The sequence below is a fragment of the Rhinatrema bivittatum genome, chromosome 2 (genome assembly GCF_901001135.1).
Source record: "Rhinatrema bivittatum chromosome 2, aRhiBiv1.1, whole genome shotgun sequence".
Taxonomy (NCBI): domain Eukaryota; kingdom Metazoa; phylum Chordata; class Amphibia; order Gymnophiona; family Rhinatrematidae; genus Rhinatrema; species Rhinatrema bivittatum.
The window spans coordinates 257,031,016-257,051,158 of NC_042616.1; positions in this window are offsets into that span (position 1 = coordinate 257,031,016).

Sequence of the window (20,143 nt, forward strand, 5' to 3'; positions counted from 1 at the left end):
TATGAAACCAAATGTCCTTATCATCTCTTCTTATGAGGTAAATATTTTGAAAAAAGTATGGAGAAAGATGAGGTCAATTATAAGCTTCCTGATATAAAATTTAGAAAAGATATAAAAAAAAATGGGGGAAGAAACCTCGGACAGCACTAGAGAGTCATAGATTTCTCAAAAACTTCTCAAAATTGCTCAGCATGGAGCTGCCATCATAGGAAAAAACCCTATTATAAAAACTTAATGGGGAGCCAAGATGGCCACTACTTGAGAGGACGTGGTAAGAAGCCCCTCTGTATTTCCTTCTACTCAGTTGAAAATGTCGCATACAAAAAGGAAAGCGAAGATGCGGGAGTCAATCCCAGCTACTCTGGAGACTGACCTGGCCCAGATAAAGATTGATGGCTTTCTTACCCCTGAGTTTCAATTTGCTTCAGGTATGCGGTCTGTTATGGAGGGGGGCTGCAGAGCGAGTGGCATCTCTACTGGACACTGAGTAACTTTAAGCCCCGGTGCGCCGATAAGTCCCTCTTATCCTTATGGTCCCACCTCAATGGGGGAACTCTCGTACCGTCATGTGGTTATGCACGACCTAGATTGGTAGTTTCTGGGTGCTTTGGGAGAGACACCGGTTCCAGCAGGGGAGCCTGGTGTGGCTTAGCTGGATAGAGATGTCTTGGTGAGACCCCCGATTCAGGCCTCAACACCTTTGGAAAGAAAGGAATATCTTGGAAGCAGTTTTCTGACTTCCAACAATACAGGTTTGGAAAAACATACGGGTGGATTTTCAAAGCCCTGCTCGTGTAAATCCGCCCGGATTTACGCGAGCAGGGCCTTGCGCGCCGGCGCGCCTATTTTCCATAGGCCGCCGGCGCGCACAGAACCCTGGCACGCGCGTAGGTCCCGGGGTTTTCGGAAGGGGGCATGTCGGGGGCGTGTCGGGGGCCGAACGACGCGGCGTTTTGGGGGCGGGGCGTGGCGTTTTGGGGGCGGGCCCGGGGGCGTGGTTTCGGGCCGGGGCGTACCGGGGGCGTGGCCGCGCCCTCTGGAACCGCCCCCAGGTCCGGGAGGCGTAAATCCATGGATAAAGATAGAGGGGATTTAGATAGGGCCGGGGGGGTGGGTTAGGTAGAGGAAGGGAGGGGAAGGTGAGGGGAGGGCAAAAGAGCGTTCCCTCTGAGGCCGCTCCGATTTCGGAGCGGCCTCGGAGGGAACGGAGGCAGGCTGCGCGGCTCGGCGCGCGCTGGCTGCCCAAAATCGGCAGCCTTGCGCGCGCCAATCCAGGCCAATCCAGCGTACTTTTGTTTGCGCCTGCTGCGCAAACAAAAGTACGCGATCGCGCAGTTTTTCAAAATCTACCCCATATTATTCATCCGTTCTTGGAAAAACCTGATGTAATCACCTTAGACTCTGTTTGGACTGCTCTGGTTGTATTAGACAAATCTATTTCTTCTTTAGTAAATATTACCTCTGATTGCTATACTCGTGTCCAGGCTTCTGAAGTATTATTTTCCTCTCAAAATGAAAAACTTGAGGGTTTAGGGAAGCAGTTTGTTGCTATAAAAAATGTTCAATCTCATTTAACACAGAGTGACATTATTCATGCAAAAAAAATTGGAGAACATGAAAAATTCCCTACTTGAATCTTAGAGTATTGAACTTTCCGGTGATAAATTTTATGACTCTATTGGATTTGTTTAAAAAGTATATTTCTGAAATCCTCAAAATACCCTTTGAAGCTATTCCTCTAATTGCAAAGGTATATTATTTAACATCTCGGCTAAAAGAGGATCTTAGGGAAGCAAGATCAAATCCAGAGCTGAACTTAAAAGAGATTTTGGAAAATTCTGGAGATCCCCAAATAGTCAATCATGGAACCCTTCTGGTTTCTACTTTTTTTTTTTTTTTTTCACAATATCGTGATACTATGTTGAAATTTTTTTGAAATAGGTTTTCCTTATTGTTTGATTATAAGATATGGATATTTCCAGATATTACTAGAGTGACACAAAAATGCTGAAAGAAATTTCTTGCAATGCACCAAGAGGTTTTGGCCTTTAGTGCAAAATTTATTCTACGTTATCCATGTAAATGTATTGTAACACATACAAACGCAAGATATATATTTTGAACCTTCACAATTAACATCCTATTTGGATTCTCATGTCAACCAATCCTACATTTTTAATATCTTATTGGGATGATATTATATAAAACACTGTTATCTCTTTCTCTTTTCATTATTGTAAAGTATTTTTTTTCTTTGCTCAAATTTAATCTTATGCTCCCCCTACATTTCTTATATAATAGAAGGTTCTTGGTTTATCGCTTATATATTTCCTCAATGCATAATATGAAATATATTGTAAAATCTCTCATCTTTTTTCTATACAAGGAAAATAATTCTTGTGTTATATTAAAATTTCAATAATTAAATATAAAAAACCCCAAACTTTATTTTAATAACAAGGTCCTTATAGATGTTTACTCAGAGATTTAGGACCATCTGTCCAACTTTTTCTGAACAATAGACCTCAAGATTGACAAAACTCTAAATGTTATATCCACAATATTCAAAACTAATTTCTTAGATAGATACTTAGCTTTAAAGTAATCACCAACATGGCCATGTTTCGCATGGAATGCTATTTCAGAACAAAAGGCCCTTACTTTCTCATTCCTTCCTTGCATCTGCAATAGTTATCGCCATATTGAATCTACAAAAAAAGCGTATGAATAAGAGAATGCAAAACACAAACATTGGTCCAATCAAAAGCTAGCATTTTTCAAAGTTGATCAATCACAAATTAGCTCTTGTATTACTTAACATTAACTTCAAGCTTTGGCCATAGTTATGAAGTCAGAGACTTAAAGGGACAGAAGCATATGGAATAACTTTGCAGACAAAAGGAAGGAACGAGAGATACGCTGGAATTTTAAATCATGCGCTCATTTGTGCATGTATGATTTAAAATACATCTGCTGTGCGTAAATATGCTCCTAATTTTAAGCGGTTACTCGTTACACATAGGGGTTGATTTTAAAAGCCTGCGCATGCGTCCATGTGCGTGGTTCCCAGTGCACGCACATGGACGTGCCGATTTTATAACATGCACGTGGCGATGCGCACATATTATAAAATACAATATCCATGTGCACAACGAGGGGGGGGGGGGAGATTTTGTAAAGAAACGCGCAGCAACGCAATAGGGCCTCTCCCTGTACCCTCCCAGTCTGCTTCAATTAAGGAGCGGACTTGGAGGGAACTTCCCTACACCCCAGCCTAACCTTTCTACCTTTTCCGCTCTCCTCTCCTCTCCTCTCCTCCCCTCCCCAACCCCTAACCCCTGCCTACCTACCCTATTTTTTTTGTTTTATAACTTACCTGCTCCTTTGGAGCAAAAGTAAGCTATGCGCGCCAGCCGGTGCTTCCTGGGGACAGTGCCTAATGGCTGCAGTCCCAGCCGGCCCTCGCCCCTCCCCATCCAGACCATGCCCCACAGCCCGCCCCTTTTTGTCTGGCCAAGCACTTCTGTGAGATATGCGTGTGGCTGAGCCCTTTAAAAAATGGTTGTATCCCTCAGTATTTGCGCGTGCCAGCTTTTTAAAATTAGGGCTATACTTTGCACATCTTCCTTAGGACTTTGTTGGCTATAACGTGCATACGTAAGCGGATTTTAAAACATGCTCGTGTGAGGGACATTCCCAATATTTCCAATTAGTATACAGGTTTGTCCAGTCACTCTCAAGGTCATTGAGACCCCTCTGGTTCTTCATCATCACTCCCTCCAGGTGACCTGGACCCTTCACCCTGGCATGTTAGGCCTAAAACACAATTTCTAGAGGTGTGAATCGTGTGCCCGATCGTCTTAATGATTGAAATCATCTGGCAGGAGAAGAAAATTGTGTTTGGCACGATTTTTTAGTTAAAAAATTGTTTTTTACGATTAGTGCGCACTAACGGGAGTTAGTGCGCACTAACCATTGTTAGTGCGCACTAACAGAAAATGATACAATTTGACACTTTTCAGGTCAGTTAAGGTCAGTTTAGGAATGAATATGTATTCCTATTGGCTGCCCTCTTATTTATTCATGTTACCAAGGTTCCCACTGACAATATACGGGGGATGGGAAATGGAAACAGTTGGTAGCTTGACAAAAAAAGTAATGTGATCAGTCAATGTGACTAGAACTTGTGCCCTAACCCTGATACCAGGGGTGCTGTGATCTTCCTGCACACAGTGCCCTATCCCTGATACCAGGGGTGTTGTGATCTTCCTGCACTCAGTGCCATATCCCTGATAATGGGAGTGTTGTGATCTTCCTGCACACAGTGCCCTAACCCTGATACCAGGAGGTATTGCAGTGCCCTAACCCTAATACCAGGAGGTATTGCAGTGCCCTAACCCTGATACCAGGGTTAGGGCACTGTGTGCAGGAAGATCACAACACTCCTGGTATTAGGGATAGGGCACTGCATGCAGGAAGATCACAACACCCCTGGTATCAGGGTTAGGGCACTGTGTGCAGGAAGATCACAACACTCCCATTATCAGGGATATGGCACTGTGTGCAGGAAGATCACAACACCCCTGGTATCTGGGTTAGGGCACTGTGTGCAGGAAGATCACAACACTCCTGGTATTAGGGATACCCTAACCCTGATACCATGGGTGTTGTGATCTTCCTGCACTGCGTGCAGGAAGATCACAACACTCCCATTATCAGGGATATGGCACTGTGTGCAGGAAGATCACAACACCCCTGGTATCAGGGATAGGGCACTGTGTGCAGGAAGATCACAACACCCCTGGTATCTGGGTTAGGGCACTGTGTGCAGGAAGATCACAACACTCCTGGTATTAGGGATACCCTAACCCTGATACCAGGGGTGTTGTGATCTTCCTGCACACAGTGCCCTATCCCTGATACCAGGGGTGTTGTGATCTTCCTGCACACAGTGCCATATCCCTGATAATGGGAGTGTTGTGATCTTCCTGCACACAGTGCCCTAACCCTGATACCAGGGGTGTTGTGATCTTCCTGCATGCAGTGCCCTATCCCTAATACCAGCAGTGTTGTGATCTTCCTGCACACAGTGCCCTAACCCTGATACCAGGGGTGTTGTGATCTTCCTGCATGCAGTGCCCTATCCCTAATACCAGGAGTGTTGTGATCTTCCTACACGCAGTGCCCTATCCCTGATACCAGGGGTGTTGTGATCTTCCTGCACACAGTGCCCTATCCCTGATACCAGGGATGTTGTGATCTTCCTGCATGCAGTGCCGTATCCCTGATACCGGGAGTGTTGTGATCTTCCTGCACACAGTGCCCTATCCCTGATACTGGGAGTGCCCTATCCCTGATACTGGGAGTGTTGTGATCTTCCGGCACACAGTGCCCTAACCCTGATACCAGGAGTGTTGTGATCTTCCTGCACGCAGTGCCCTATCCCTGATAGCAGGGGTGTTGTGATCTTCCTGCACTCAGTGCCATATCCTGATACTGGGAGTGTTGTGATCTTTCGGCACACAGTGCCCTAACCCTGATACCGGGAGTGTTGTGATCTTCCTGCACGCAGTGCCCTATCCCTGATAGCAGGGGTGTTGTGATCTTCCTGCACACAGTGCCCTAACCTTGATACCAGGGGTGTTGTGATCTTCCTGCATGCAGTGCCCTATCCCTAATACCAGGAGTGTTGTGATCTTCCTGCACACAGTGCCCTAACCCTGATACCAGGGGTGTTGTGATCTTCTTGCATGCAGTGCCCTATCCCTAATACCAGGAGTGTTGTGATCTTCCTACAAGCAGTGCCCTATCCCTGATACCAGGGGTGTTGTGATCTTCCTGCACACAGTGCCCTAACCCTGATACCAGGAGTGTTGTGATCTTCCTGCACGCAGTGCCCTATCCCTGATACCAGGGGTGTTGTGATCTTCTTGCACACTCCAAGAGAGTGGAAGATCACAACGGGACCCCCCCACTGGACCCCAGGTAATTTAAGACATTTTGGGGGGTTCGGGAGGGTGGGGGATTTATTTTAAAGGGTCTGGGTGGGTTTTAGGGATGTTTTAGTTTGCCGGTTTTCCCACTCTCCCCCTTCCCCTCCCCCTTCCCCCGATTTACAATTTTTGACAATAAATCGGGGGAATTCCTATCAAATATCGCCTCTAACGATTTTTGACGATTTAAAATATATCAGACGATATTTTAAATCGTCAAAAAACGATTCACATCCCTAGTGGCTGCATGCCATCATTCCCTGGGGATTGCTCTGGAGGTGAAGAGATGGCCCGCTATTGGAAACACAGTTGTACATGCTGACTTCTTTCCACTATTCCACCTGCTACTTTCTGTGCCATCTGTGAGACATTCAGATTGTGAATGTTTCACTTTCAGCCTTGTTTCACATGCTGCTTCCCCTGGCTCCAGGAGTACTAGTAATAGTAGTAGCAGCAGTAGTAGTAGGCGGCTCCCCCTGGAGCAGGACCCTCACCCCCTTCATAAAGAGGTACTGGGACACTGCTACCCTCTTGTGTCCTGTGTGTGCTCATGACTAGGCTTAGTGATGTGTGAATGATGGTTCTGAGAGCTGGAGTATGAGAGCAAGTGTGCAGTGTAGGTCCCAATAGTGTAGTTGTATGATAGTGAATGTGAGGATGTGTGAATGCTGGAATATGGGGTTCACATGTGGTTATTGAATGTGTTAATATGCTTGCCAGGTATGTAGAAACTGTCAAACCCACTCTTCAAAATACACGTGCCACAAAGCACTGCAGCGATCACATTTCTGTCTCTTTAAACATGTCGAGAAATGACTAAGAAATGTGATTTATTTCCAAGTATTTCTTAAGATTTTTCCAGTTCCATGCCAATGGAATTTATAATGTAAGAGGAAAGAAGACAGTATGGGCCAGCTCCCATGATTTTCCATGATAGGAAAAGAAATAAAAAGATAACATTTTTCCTTCCATTAGAAAGAATGGGAGCTACATGGGCATACCACACTCCTTCCATTTGCATGCAAACACTTTTACACAAATGTCACTCTCGTTTCCTCTAACAAATCGCACGTATGCATTGCACTATTGTGTTCCCAGGACTGTTGAGAAATCAAATACATTCATAGTGAAAAGCTCAAGTACATTAGCAAGTAAGAACCATTCAAATAAAACAGTAAGGGCACTATAACAATCTGCCAACTTCCTATCACTCCCCTTGTCATGTCATACACAGAAAACCTGTATTTATATTTCTGACATCGTATGCACCCCCCCCCCCCGGGGGGGGGGGGGCAATTTTAAGACCATGCAGGAAAGGGTAGTTTCTATGGATATATCTAACCTACAGGTTTTATTTCAATTTTCAAAGAGAACTTTTTTCCTTTGAAAATTGAATTGAGGAAAATATTTGCCCAGGCCTGCATCTACTATTTGTGCACATTCAGGTCCATATTCAAAAGCATTTAGCCAGCTAACTCAGAAGTTATCTGGCTAAATGTATATTTGGGCACAGATCCTGCTAAATTCTAGCTGGCTAATAAGTTAGGTAGCTAGAATTTACCCGGATAAGTTAGGGATGTAACTGGAAGGAGTTGAGTTAGCCAACTAACAGGCCGATACAGTACAGTGCGCTCCGCTGGACCGCACTGTTAACCCGCGATTGGACACACGTTTTCGACGTGCTAGAGTTATCCCTTATTCAGTAAGGGGTCGAAAACGTGCGTCCAACCCCCCCGAACCTAATAGCGCCCGCAACATGCAAATGCATGTTGATGGCCCTATTAGGTATTCCCGTGAGATTCAGAAAGGAAAATGTGCAGTCAAGCTGCACATTTTACTTTCAGAAATTAGCGCCTACCCAAGGGTAGGCGCTAATTTCTCTGGGCACCAGGAAAGTGCACAGAAAAGCAGTAAAGACTGCTTTTCTGTGCACCCTCCGACTTAATATCATGGCGATATTAAGTCGGAGGTCCCGAAAGTTACAAAAAGTTAAAAAAAATATATATTTGAAGTCGGCCTGTGACTCACGGGTTGAAAACCGGACGCTCAATTTTGCCGGCGTCTGTTTCCGAACCCTTGGCTGTCAGTGGGTCCGAGAACCGATGCCGGCAAAATTGAGCGTTGGCTGTTAAACCTGCTGACAGCCGCCGCTCCTGTCCAAAAAGAGGCGCTAGGGACGCGCTAGTGTCAGATATTTTGAGGCATGGAAAAACACTTCAGGAGAAATAAATCATTTTAAGGGTATTTACCCTTTAACATAATTCAGAAATTCACCATGGTGTCCATTCATCCATTGGTTCAGTGGTGTATCCTATATATACAGCAACCTTACATAAAGCTGCTGTACAGACTCTATTAAAACTGTATTTTACAGAAGTACCCCAATTGCATAACTTCTGATAAATAAAGAGTACATAGTATTCATTTTTGTGGTACACTTTTGAAATCACATAAAAATGTCAACCTAGGACTAGGGGGCATTCCATGAAGTTAGCAAGTAGCACATTTAAGACTAATCGGAGAAAATTCTTTTTCACTCAACGCACAATAAAGCTCTGGAATTTGTTGCCAGAGGATGTGGTTAGTGCATTTAGTGTAGCTGGGTTCAAAAAAGGTTTGGATAAGTTCTTGGAGGAGAAGTCCATTAATGGCTATTAATCAATTTTACTTAGGGAATAGCCACTGCTATTAATTGCATCAGAAGCATGGGATCTTCTTAGTGTTTGGGTAATTGCCAGGTTCTTGTGGCCTGGTTTTGGCCTCTGTTGGAAACAGAATGTTGGGCTTGATGGACCCTTGGTCTGACCCAGCATGGCAATTTCTTATGTTCTTATATTATATATTAGAAGACAATAATAATACTACTTTTCATAGCTTAAAGAAATGTAGGTTGTATATCAATGCACGTTTTTAATATTCCAAATAAAACTACTGACACATCTTTAAATCTCACTGATGAGATTTTGAACAGTAAAATGCACAAGACCCTACCAAAATATTTATAAAATGCAAATATATATAAGGGTCTGGATCAAACCTTCTCTGTGGGTGATACATGGCTGTGTAAATAGCTTGATTCAACCCCAGACTATGTAGCTACAAAAACTAGCAAACAGCATAGGCAATGGATAAGCCAAATTACATTACTAGATTGGATAAATCATCCATAGAGACTATCCCACAGTTTTATAAGGCAGCACCATAAGGAAACAAGATATTTTGTGACCAAATGTCTGCCTGTGGCTTTAAGGTCATACGCCCTGCTCACTCTGCATCCCTTCTGGCCTTCGTTCCGTGTGACAGAGAAAAATGCCCTAAAAACCACACATGGCAAAAAATAATAGCCCAAAACCCCTCAACCAAAAAAAGACAAATGTTTCTCACAGCCAATCTCAAAAGCTGGGTGAGAAAACTGCCCAACTGACAACACTGGCCTGGGTCATGTGCCAGGCCTGGCAGCGCCTCTGCTATCAGTTTAATCATGGAGTCTAGGGGTTTTAAAAAACAAGCGAGGACAAATACGGTGCATGTGCAAAAATGCATGAACTAGGTGCAGGCTCTTGCACTCTACACATAGCTTTGCACAGAAGGCAGGGGAATGGTTGCACATATATTTAGGTGCTTCCTCACACATGGACACACTGAGACAGTGTGCAGCCCCACAGCCACAGCGGTCAGAGCAGCACAGCTATGCAATGAGCTGAGGAGGATAGCCCTAGCAAAACTCCAGGGCAGGTGGCTCTGGGTAAGGGGCAGCCAAGGCTACAGTTTTTAGCATTAAAGTATCATTTCCTGTGTGACAAGCTTATTTTGGGAGAAGGAGGGGCAGAAACTTTACAGTATAGATTGATGTCAGAAGGGACTGGAAAGAGCCACTGTTAGAGTGGGTTAGAATTATCTGGCATGAATACAAACAGACCATTGAGGATGTCACAGAATGTGCATCATGCAGCTATGATCGTTATATTTCAGCTTCTGATTTGTACAGATTGAGGATTTCGGGAAGAAGGCCAGGGAGCTCTGCATCCTAGAAAGGGAATGGCGGGAGAAGCTGCATGCCAGGCAGGAGGAGACCGGAGGTAGGTTCCCTAAATGTCCATCAGGGAGATGTCAATATAGTCTTTCTATTTGCTATTTCCATCACAGATCCGGCGGCCACTATTGCCCTGCTAGCCAACAAGACACTGTCTCAGTCAATACCTGGAAGTATCTCTCATGCACTTAAAGCTTCGTCCTTCTAGGACCCTAAGGCATCCATCCAGTGGCATGGTGGACATAGCACAGCCCCAGAGTCATGGCCTGCAATGTCAGAAGCTACTACTTTTACTGTACTCACAGGCCAAATATATAAATAAGTAGGGTGTTAAGACCAATTCAAAATATCATTACCAAAGAATATCTATGTCCCCCTTCCAATAAGGACTCCTTTGCCATGGGGCATCATCACGGCCATTGACGGGTTAGAATTCAAGATACAGTCTAACATATACCACTCAGCCACTGGGGCTTCCTAAGAGCCATTATCAGCAGGTAGGCACTGTGCTGTAAGGGACAGCTGAACAGAAGCCAATGTTTCTGATAGAACCTCTATAGATAGCCTTGCATTCCCTTATAGCAAATGGGTGTCCTACAACTAGGATCACATCCCATTGCCTCAACCTCCCATAAATGAAATGCACTTCTACAGTTTATGTGTTTATTTAATTTATAATATGCTTTTCAGGCACTTCAGCACCAGTGTACATCAGCTGATGGTTTGCCACATACATTTTTCTCTCTTCAAAGACACAACTAGCAATGATGATGAGGAGGAGGAGCAGAAAGAGGAGGAAGATGCTCTGGACCTGGCCACTCCTGTTGATGCAGCTGCTGTGCCAGCTGTAGATAGCCATCTGCTATGACCACTAGGACAACCTGCAACCAGACTCCCATCAAACTGATATGTCCAGGCCTCTGCCTGAATAGCCTGCCCTGTAGCACCGTCTTGCCATTTTAACCCAGGATTTCAGGGCTCAGGTCATGATAGTCACCAGCCATTGATGAAAGAGGGAGGTGAGCCTCTTGCTGGGCAACCTACCCTTGAATCTGGCCAGCATACCCTGGCTGCAGAGGCTGGATCTGCAGCTGAAGCATCTGCTCCAAGCACAGAGGCCCAATGTCTTATGGCTCTGGGGACCACAGTCCAGAGGATGCAGAAGATGTCCCCCAACATAGGCACAGACCTCTGGAGGCTGGTGGATGTCTTGGAACAAACAAAAAAAAAGGAGAATTCAAAAATCATGGATTGATGACGAACAGAGAAGAGTGGTATACATACAAACAGTACAATTAAAAGAACAATAAAAAGTAATATTAAATTAACAATAATGAACAAAAATAAAGAAATAATTTAAAAATAGATATCTGAAAGATAATGCAATTATTAAAAAGAAATATTACAAATATATATTTAAAAAAATGATGCAATTAAAAAAACCATAAATAAATAATAATGGCACACAAAATCATAAGCTATTTTAATTGTCCAACTTTAATCCCTTCTGGGATCCCTTTCTCTTACCTTCTAGGACTAAAGCTCCCCTGTGATGGATTTCTGGGTTCCTCCTCCTTAGAGACTTCCTGATGTACTTTGTATCCAATTTCTTGGACTCTGCTGCTCTCTTTTCTCCTTTCCATGTTGCACTAGGACGGCACACTCTCCTCTGACTCCTCCAGAAGAGCACCAGATGGGTAGCTCTCTCCTTCTCTCTAGATTGTATAGTATTTAACTGTTTACTTCTTGTTCACTGCCAAAGGTCTCAGTTCAGAATGGAACATTGACCAGAGTTCTCTCTCCTTAGAGACAAACCCAGACGAGTAGAGCTTTACGCTTTCAGACCTTAGGGAGCTTCCTACAGGGATGCTACAACAAGAACAAACTGTTCCAGCGGACTGCCATGTATACCATCATCACATCGCAATCTAAGTAACACCGCCTGTCTGCAAATCACTGAAGGCCGGGACCCTGAAAGCTGACTTCCATCCCCCTCCAACACTCCACTACCTTCTCCTCTGCAATCTTCTCTTGGAACACACCATAAAACATGAGACTAAACCACTGAGGCCACTCCTATAGGGGAGGCCTTAGTGAATGGTTCAACCCACTCACCATAAACTCTGCTATCTCCAACATGTCCTCCCATGAGAGAAACATAGTGCCTGGTAAGGGTCTAGTATCCCTTACAAAAATGAAGTGAGAGAAAAAAGTGAGGTATGGGGAGAGGGGAAAAAGGAGAAGGGGAAAGGAAGAGAGACACATATAAGGAAAGATAAAGTAGATAAAAAAAAAGCCAAGAAAAGGAGTCAGAAGAAATTGGGCAAAATGAAAGCACCCGAAAAATTGAGAACAATACAATGAAAAAAAGATACATTTCAAGGCAAAGGAATAAAAGATGCATTTTATTTTCAGTTTAGTTATTGAAATATGTGATATTTTTTCAGTATATAATTATATATTGTCTGTATGATGTATGTTAGTTTTTAAAAACTATTGTGGAAGAATTGAAAAGTGGTTCTGCTATATTTCCTGCACTTAACTATTTACAATTTTAAAGCACCATGTGCTGCATGTGCTGTTTTCAGCATATTTTTGCAGGGGCATGATCTGCTTGCTATAAAACAAGCTCTTCCCTTCCCATCCTCTGATTTCCCAGAAACTGCATTGTTAACCTGAGCTTTCAGGGATGGTCTTTTAAGACCATCAAGTAGGATCAGATAATGTCTAGTGGTTTTGGCTCTGAGTACTGCAAAGCGGGGCATTACAATCATGCCCTACCCTTTTTAAAAGAAATCACAAAACCACATCCTAAGTAAGTAATTCAATAACATTCACCGAGTAGAAATTAAAGTCAAAAGCAAATATAAAATTGCAACTAAAAATGTAAAGCAGTGTCTGCAAACAATGGATTCCATCTTCAATAAAATTGTGTGGTTGCCATGTTAGTCCACTTGGAGATATAGATCAAAGGCAACAAACAAGTTGTAGATGATAGCCAGTAAACTGGGATCACCTATAACCTTTTTGACCTTTATGTCTGTGTATACAGTAGCCACGTCGGGGGTGATCGGGTGTGCATTTCATGCATTTGCATGGAGCGGCACACCTGGGCAGGCGGCCGGCTGGCGGCAGCAGGAGAGGCCACGTGCCACCAACTGGTTAGGCTCTGCCGGCGAACCACAGCCTCACTTATTTCCGCTCCCTCACTCCCCCAAGCAGGAAGATCGGTGGCCCACAATGGCATACTAAGGTGGGGGGGGGGGGGGGGGGCAGTACAGGAAGGTTCCACGGCGGCACAAAGTAATGTGCTGGGGGGTTTCTACTCCCCGCCAGCAAAAGTGATGACTTGCGGTGCCATCAGCATTTCTTCCAATCCCGCGGCAGAAGAAGAGGCCCTGCGGTGCTGCTGGCTTTACCCCAGAGACGGCGGGAGATGAAGAGGCCCTGCTCTGCAGCCAGCAGCCAAAGAAGAGGTCCAAAATGTATGTGAGAGAGCAAGAGATTGGCCCTGTGAGAGTGAGTGCCTGTGTATGAGAGGGTGGGTGCCTGTGTGTGTGTGTGAGGGTGAGGGTGTCTGTGTGTGTGGGTGTGTGTGAGGGTGAGGGTGCCTGTGTGTGTGTGTGAGGGTGAGGGTGTCTGTGTGTGTGTGACTGGGTAAGAGCTTCTGTGTGAGAACCTGTCTGTCAATGTGTCTGTGTGGGAGCTTGTGTGTTTGTGTATGTTTTGTGCCTGTGAGAGCCCGTGTGTCACATATAAACCCTCACGGGCATGGACACACACACACACACACACATATCTGTGAGGGTGAGGGAGAGGCAGTCTGTGTATGTTAGAGAGAGAGAGTGTGCGAGAGAATGAATGTGTTATTGTGCACATGTGTGTGAGAGAAGATAAAATGTATGTGGCCCTACCTCCCCCAATCCACAATAATCTCAGGGTGACTGGAAATCAGAATCCAGGTATGGAGAGCAGATTTTTAAATCCTTATTAGCTTTAATATTGGGTGTAATTTGATGATTTTGCTCTTTTGAAATATGTATTTTTTTGGGGGGGAATAGAATATTTTTTAATTGGATTTTTTATTCATCAGATTTTTAAAATTTTTTTTGGTGTTTTGGAAATTTTCGATATTCTATTCATTAACTGGTTTGAAATATTCTTTTTATGAATATGACTTTACTATTATGATTAATGTTGTATATTTCTTGATTTTATTATTTAATGTTTTATGAAGAATGATAATGTTTCTATTTTTCCATTGTTGCTCTACATATGGATGCTGGCTTGTTGTGGGTTCCAGTTCATTTCTTCTCAGCACCTTTCTGTTTATATTTTCTGATCTCTTTATTCTGTATTTGGTCAGGGTGTCTCTGTATTTTGCATATGTGACCATGATGAGGTATTTTGCTGGCATGTAATCTCTGTGTAGGGATCTATAGCAACCTGGTTTCCTAATAAGAGCTTGTATTGGTATTCTAGGGCCTGGTGTAATATGTGCAGTGCTGCCTTTTCATAGGTTCGTGTGGTTTTCTTATTGTTTTGGGGGGGGGGGGGGAGAAAGGGCACATTAAAAAACACCCCAAACCCACTCCAACCTTTCAAATTTAATTAATTGCAACCCCCCACCCTCCCGACCCCCCAAGACTTGCCCGACCCCCCCCCCCCACCCAAGACTTACTGAAAGTCCCTGGTGGTCCAGCGGGGACCTCTCGGGCCGTCAGCTGCCACTAATCGAAATGGCGCCGATGGCCCTTTGCCCTTAGCATGTGACAGGGTATCCTTGCCATTGGTTGGCCCCTGTCACATGGTAGGAGCAATGGATGGCCTGTGCCATTTTTTAAGATCACTCCCGGGACCCCCACTGGACCACCAGGGACTTTTGGTAAGTTTGTTTTTTTTTTTTTTGGGGGGGGGGGGATTTGTAATTAATTAAATCTGAAGACTTGGGGTGTTTTGCTTTTTTTTCGGTTCGGGACAGCAGAAAAAAAATTGGCCCGAACTGTGGGAAACAAAATTTCCCACGGTTGGGCTGGCAGATATCTTAGCTAATCAAGCATGAATTAATCCAAGCTAAACCTGCGCTACACTGCTTCCCAAGAACTAGCAGGATTTGTCAAGGGGTAGGGCTTGGCTGTTTCTTCTACACTGGTCCCTCTGTTTATTTATATTCTGCTTTTTGGCACTTCAAAGTGGATTACATTCAGGTACGACTATAAGTTTTTCTGTGTCTCCAGAGGGCTCACAATCTAAGCTTGTACCTGAGGCAATGGAGGGTGAGGTGATTTGCTAAAGGTCACAAGGAATGGCAGTGGGATTTGAACCCTAGCTTCTCTGGTTCAGAGCCTGCTGTTCTAATCACTAGGTCACTCCTCTTTCCCGATTGTCTGCACTGTAGGCTCTCATGCGACTCCGTAATAAAACATGGGATTCACTGTAATTGAGTCCAATAGTCTCATTTATATCCTTGCACAACAGATGGAAATTCAAGTTAGGAGATAATTGCTCACAGTTCAATCAGCTCCTAAACTGCTGATGCATCAAAAGATGTTAAGTTTGTCTGATGCAATCTGCATACCTGGGAACTTTTGAGTTGTGGTCACCCTGAGATTGCTGTTGATTAGCAGGGGAGTGGAATAATGTGTATCAACTTTCTCTCTTCCACCCACCATCACACTAATCCATACTCTCACTTTCTTCCTCCTTTCCACCACCACCTCCACCACCACCACCACTTTCCCCTGCCTCCTGGGATGACCCTCAGCATTCATCCCCTTCCTTTCTTCTTGACCATAGCATTTTTGCTCCTCCCTTCCCTTAAACCAAAGCTCCATGATTATTGCATCTTCACCCTACCCTTAGCTGAGTGAATCCCAAGTCCTGGAATCACATTTGCAGGCTGCACATTGTGTGTTGCAGTTCCTCTCCCAGTTTCTCCCCACATGCTGCTTGTAGCATCTGCTCAGAATCACCCTTCCCCTCCTGTTCTCTGCTGCATACTGAGGAATGGGGAGTGCTGGAGCTAGAAATAAAAGTCCAGAGTTTTCAATGTTTCCCCAGAGACCCAGCAATTGGTGCAAATTCCCTGAGTCTCAGGGGAAAATCCGGAGAGTTCCCCGGTATAGCAATCTAATCGTCCACATCAGATATAATGCTCATATACTTTGAGTTTCACTAAACATTGGATGAATGCAATTGCATGGTACTCATGAAAAGATGGTTTGCTCCATGCCTCAGTCAGAGGAGTCCATTTAAATTAGATGGCATAGTCCTCCCTAGTGTTTACAAATGCTCTGCAGGGAGCTAGAACCTTGTAAGACTGCATGCTAAAAAGAGATATCTTGTCTGGTCCAAAACTCTCCGAAGAGTGACTCAACCAAAGTTGGAGTGTGCTCAGATAAAACAATACAAAACATTAACAACCCCATAAGGGGTACTAGAGTATCAGTTTAATTAGTAACCATGGATTACATAAACCTGGCGTTCCTGATAGCTATACATATTTAATAACAGTTAAGTAAATTGATGATAGACAATTAAGTACATTTAGCTGTAATCAATTAAAACAGTATAATAATATATGGCCCAATCATCTACCACCAAAGAGACATAACACAGTGTTATTATTAAACACACTCACGGCTACCATGATACATTAATACTATTATCTTTTTTCGAAAATGCCAACCAGGATGGCAGCCAACTAATGATGGCAATATCCAGGTTCACATTTAAGGGGTGACATAACAGCAGATGTAACTTTACCAAATTCCATCGACAAGGCAGGACAATGATAGTGATATGATGAAAATGGCTTAGTCTTTCAAAATGGCTGTGACACATGCAAGCACAGACACTGTGAAAATTCCTATGGAGGAATTTTTAACAAGAAGTAGTAGCCTAAGGTGAATTCATCAGGACAGACCAAGTAAGGTGAAACTGCATCTGTAAATCCTAAAATAATCTCTAGGCAGATACAATCATACATAAATAATTAGATTTTTATTACTGGGTAATCTTGATCACAGTTGCAAAGATGCACACTCCTAGAAAGATTTTTAAAGTAGTGATCATTTTAGCAGAAAAATGAACACTAATCCTTGGATGCAAATCCCCTTTCAGCAGCTTCTTGATCGTTCTTCATCATTGTACTGTGAAGAAACAGAAGTTAGGTACACAATACACAGCAAAACAAACAGTTTGGATTCATTTTTTTAAATTAATTATTATAAAACCAATAAGGGGGTACAATTTAGTCTCTGGCTGGATTGCAAAGTTAGCAGGATAAACTTATCTAGATAACTATGGAGGGAAATTCAGTGGTGGAGCAGCACTACTGTGTTACGCGTTCTGCTCGTGGCAGACCCGCAGCGCGGCCCTCTCACCTTCTCACACGGACTCCAGTTCCTGGTTCCTCTTCACTGGCAGTGGTGGGCTGCCAGCTTCGACCTCGGGTCGCCTCCGGTGTCTCCACCTCTGCCATGGTTCCCAGTGTTGCCAGCCAGGATATCCTTGCATGTCGGGCATCTCTGCGTGGCCCGCAGAGAGACGCTGCCATTGGCGCCGTGCCCCTCCCTAGGCACCCGTGCGCGCATCACTAGTTCTTTTAAAGGGCCTGTGGCGGGAACCTGGCCGCAGCCCCGGATGCTGACGTCAGTGTATATAAGCTCAGGCCTCGCTCCCGCGCGTTTTTCTGAATCGGCCTGTGATTGTGCTGCATTGGCTTCCTATACAATGTGATATTCTGAATTGAATGTCGGTATAGAAAACAAATAAATAAATAAAATAAAATCCAGAATTCACTATAAAGTTTTAACTCTAATTTGCAATATCAACAACATTATCTCAAGTTTATTAGGAGTGATAATTCAAAACTACACATCACAGCGACATAAGATCAGAAAACAAAGGACTGCTTAGGGTACCCTCAACTCAGAAAACATACCTAATGTAAATAAGAGACCGAATGTTTTCCATAGCAGGCCTCAAGTTGTAGAACTCCCTTCCAGAGTCAATATGTCAGATAACAGATAGAAAGAGTTTCAAGCATGAACTAAAAACATGGCTCTTCAGAAAAGCATACAACTTATCGTGAAAGACCAATAATCTGATAACAACCACTTCAGCACCAGAGATATTGTTAATAGAGCGGGCATTAAGCAATGAATGATGTGATGTCAATGAACATTACTAGAACAAGCAATAACTAATGAATGATGTGATGTACATTGTTAGGATTAGTACCTGTAATTCCCATTAGGTCGATCATGAAAATGCACGAATATGAACTACAATAGAAAATGCACAGATATGAGCTAGAATATACACTAGATTGTGTAATTTCCTAAAATACTTATGATTATGAATGAGAACATGTATACAATGCAGTGTCGAACTAGATGGTGAATGCTACCACATAGTATGCGATCGCTGATCATGAATATGAATGCGGAACTTGTAAACCATTGTGATCTATGTTTGGAACGACAGTATGTAAAATGCCTAAATAAAAATAAATAATTTCTGGGCAGTGTCACTTGCAGATCCACTCAAGGGTAAAAGATTAATTGTTTCAGATGTTGTGACAGAACATTATTTAGAACGGATAAAAACGTGTCTGCCAGAATAACATTTAGCTGTAATCAATTAAAACAGTATAATCTGTGAGGGGGTTAATGTGATCAAATTTCCTGGATCCTAACAAAAGCCTTGCTGAAGCATTTTGTAGTATTTGTAATGGTTTTAAGAGGTATGCAGGAAGACCAAGAAATAAGGAGTTACAGTAGTCTAGGTTTGAGAAAATTAGAGTTTGCAATACAGTTCTGAAGTCTTCAAAAGTTCTCTCCACACATTTGCATCACACTACTGTCTGGATACGGATGGCCGATGTGACAGTAGGCTCGGCCAGTCTGTCCTCTGGAATCTGTTTGAGGTATAGAACCCAACTTTCCCTGCCTAGGGCCCATTGTTTGGGTTCTGTTGTAGTTCTCTGCTAGGAGTTAGCAATCTGTTGTAGATCTGATGCCGGATGGGCGGAGACATCAGATAGGAGTTAACAATCTGTTGTCTTTTCTGCTAGGAGTTAGCAATCTGTTAGGAAAGCTCTGTGTTAGAGCTGGGAGCTAGCAGACTGTCAGGGTTTGCTTCTCCTAAAGGGAGGAGTGAGCAATCCTGTTGAGCTTGCTCCCCCAGAGGGGAGGAGCTAGCAATCTGTTAGCGACTCTGCTAGGAGTCTGCTATAGGTTAGACTGCGGAGTAGCAATCTGTTGTAGGAGCTGCTAGGACTAGCAATCTGTTGACAAACTGTTGAGGGTTAGACTGCAAGGTAGCAGTTTGTTGTACTCAGCTCTTGAAGTGTGAGAGATGAGCACTCTAATGTAGAATGGTGAATCCTTTGGCCAATGGCAGATGACAGCGCCCTCAGGAGGATATCATGAGACGGACCACCGACTAGGCTGGAGTATGGAGACAGATACAGATAGTTCTTTATTAGACAGATAGTAGAACCACTAGAGGTGGCAGTAGTGAGCTGATGTGCCGGTAGGGCTGAAGTCCCTCAGATCCTGGACCTGCTATCTCTGGGTTTGCTGAGCTGTAGAGAGAGATTCATAGATAGTGAGTAGACAGGGTATGCTGGATACATAGCCAGAAGTAGATGATACACTCACATAGATTAATAAGAAGGCTCAGTAGCTGGAGAGAATTAGGCCCTCGAGGAGTGAGTACCTGGTTCCAGGGACAGCTGTGAGAGAGTGATGTTAACTCACAGTTATCTATCTCTGTAATGGTTTCTAGGCAATAGAGAATAGTTAGTATATTCAGGAACAGGAGCCTCCAGGCGAGTACTGGTTCCTATATGCAAACTGAAATAAGAACTCACAATATCTGTATATGAAATAACTTCTGAAACAGAAGAGAGTCTTCGGAGGGTTTAGGAACATGGGCCCTCGAGGAGCGAGTACCGGTTCCTATCTGCAATCTGTAATAATAACTCACAATCTCCGTACCTGCCCTTGCTGGTACAAACTTCGGAGGGTGTGCGCGTGCGCGCCCTATGTCATCAGAACATGGCGGATCCGCAGCATCAGGCCAGCCTGGGGACTCCGGGAAGAAACGG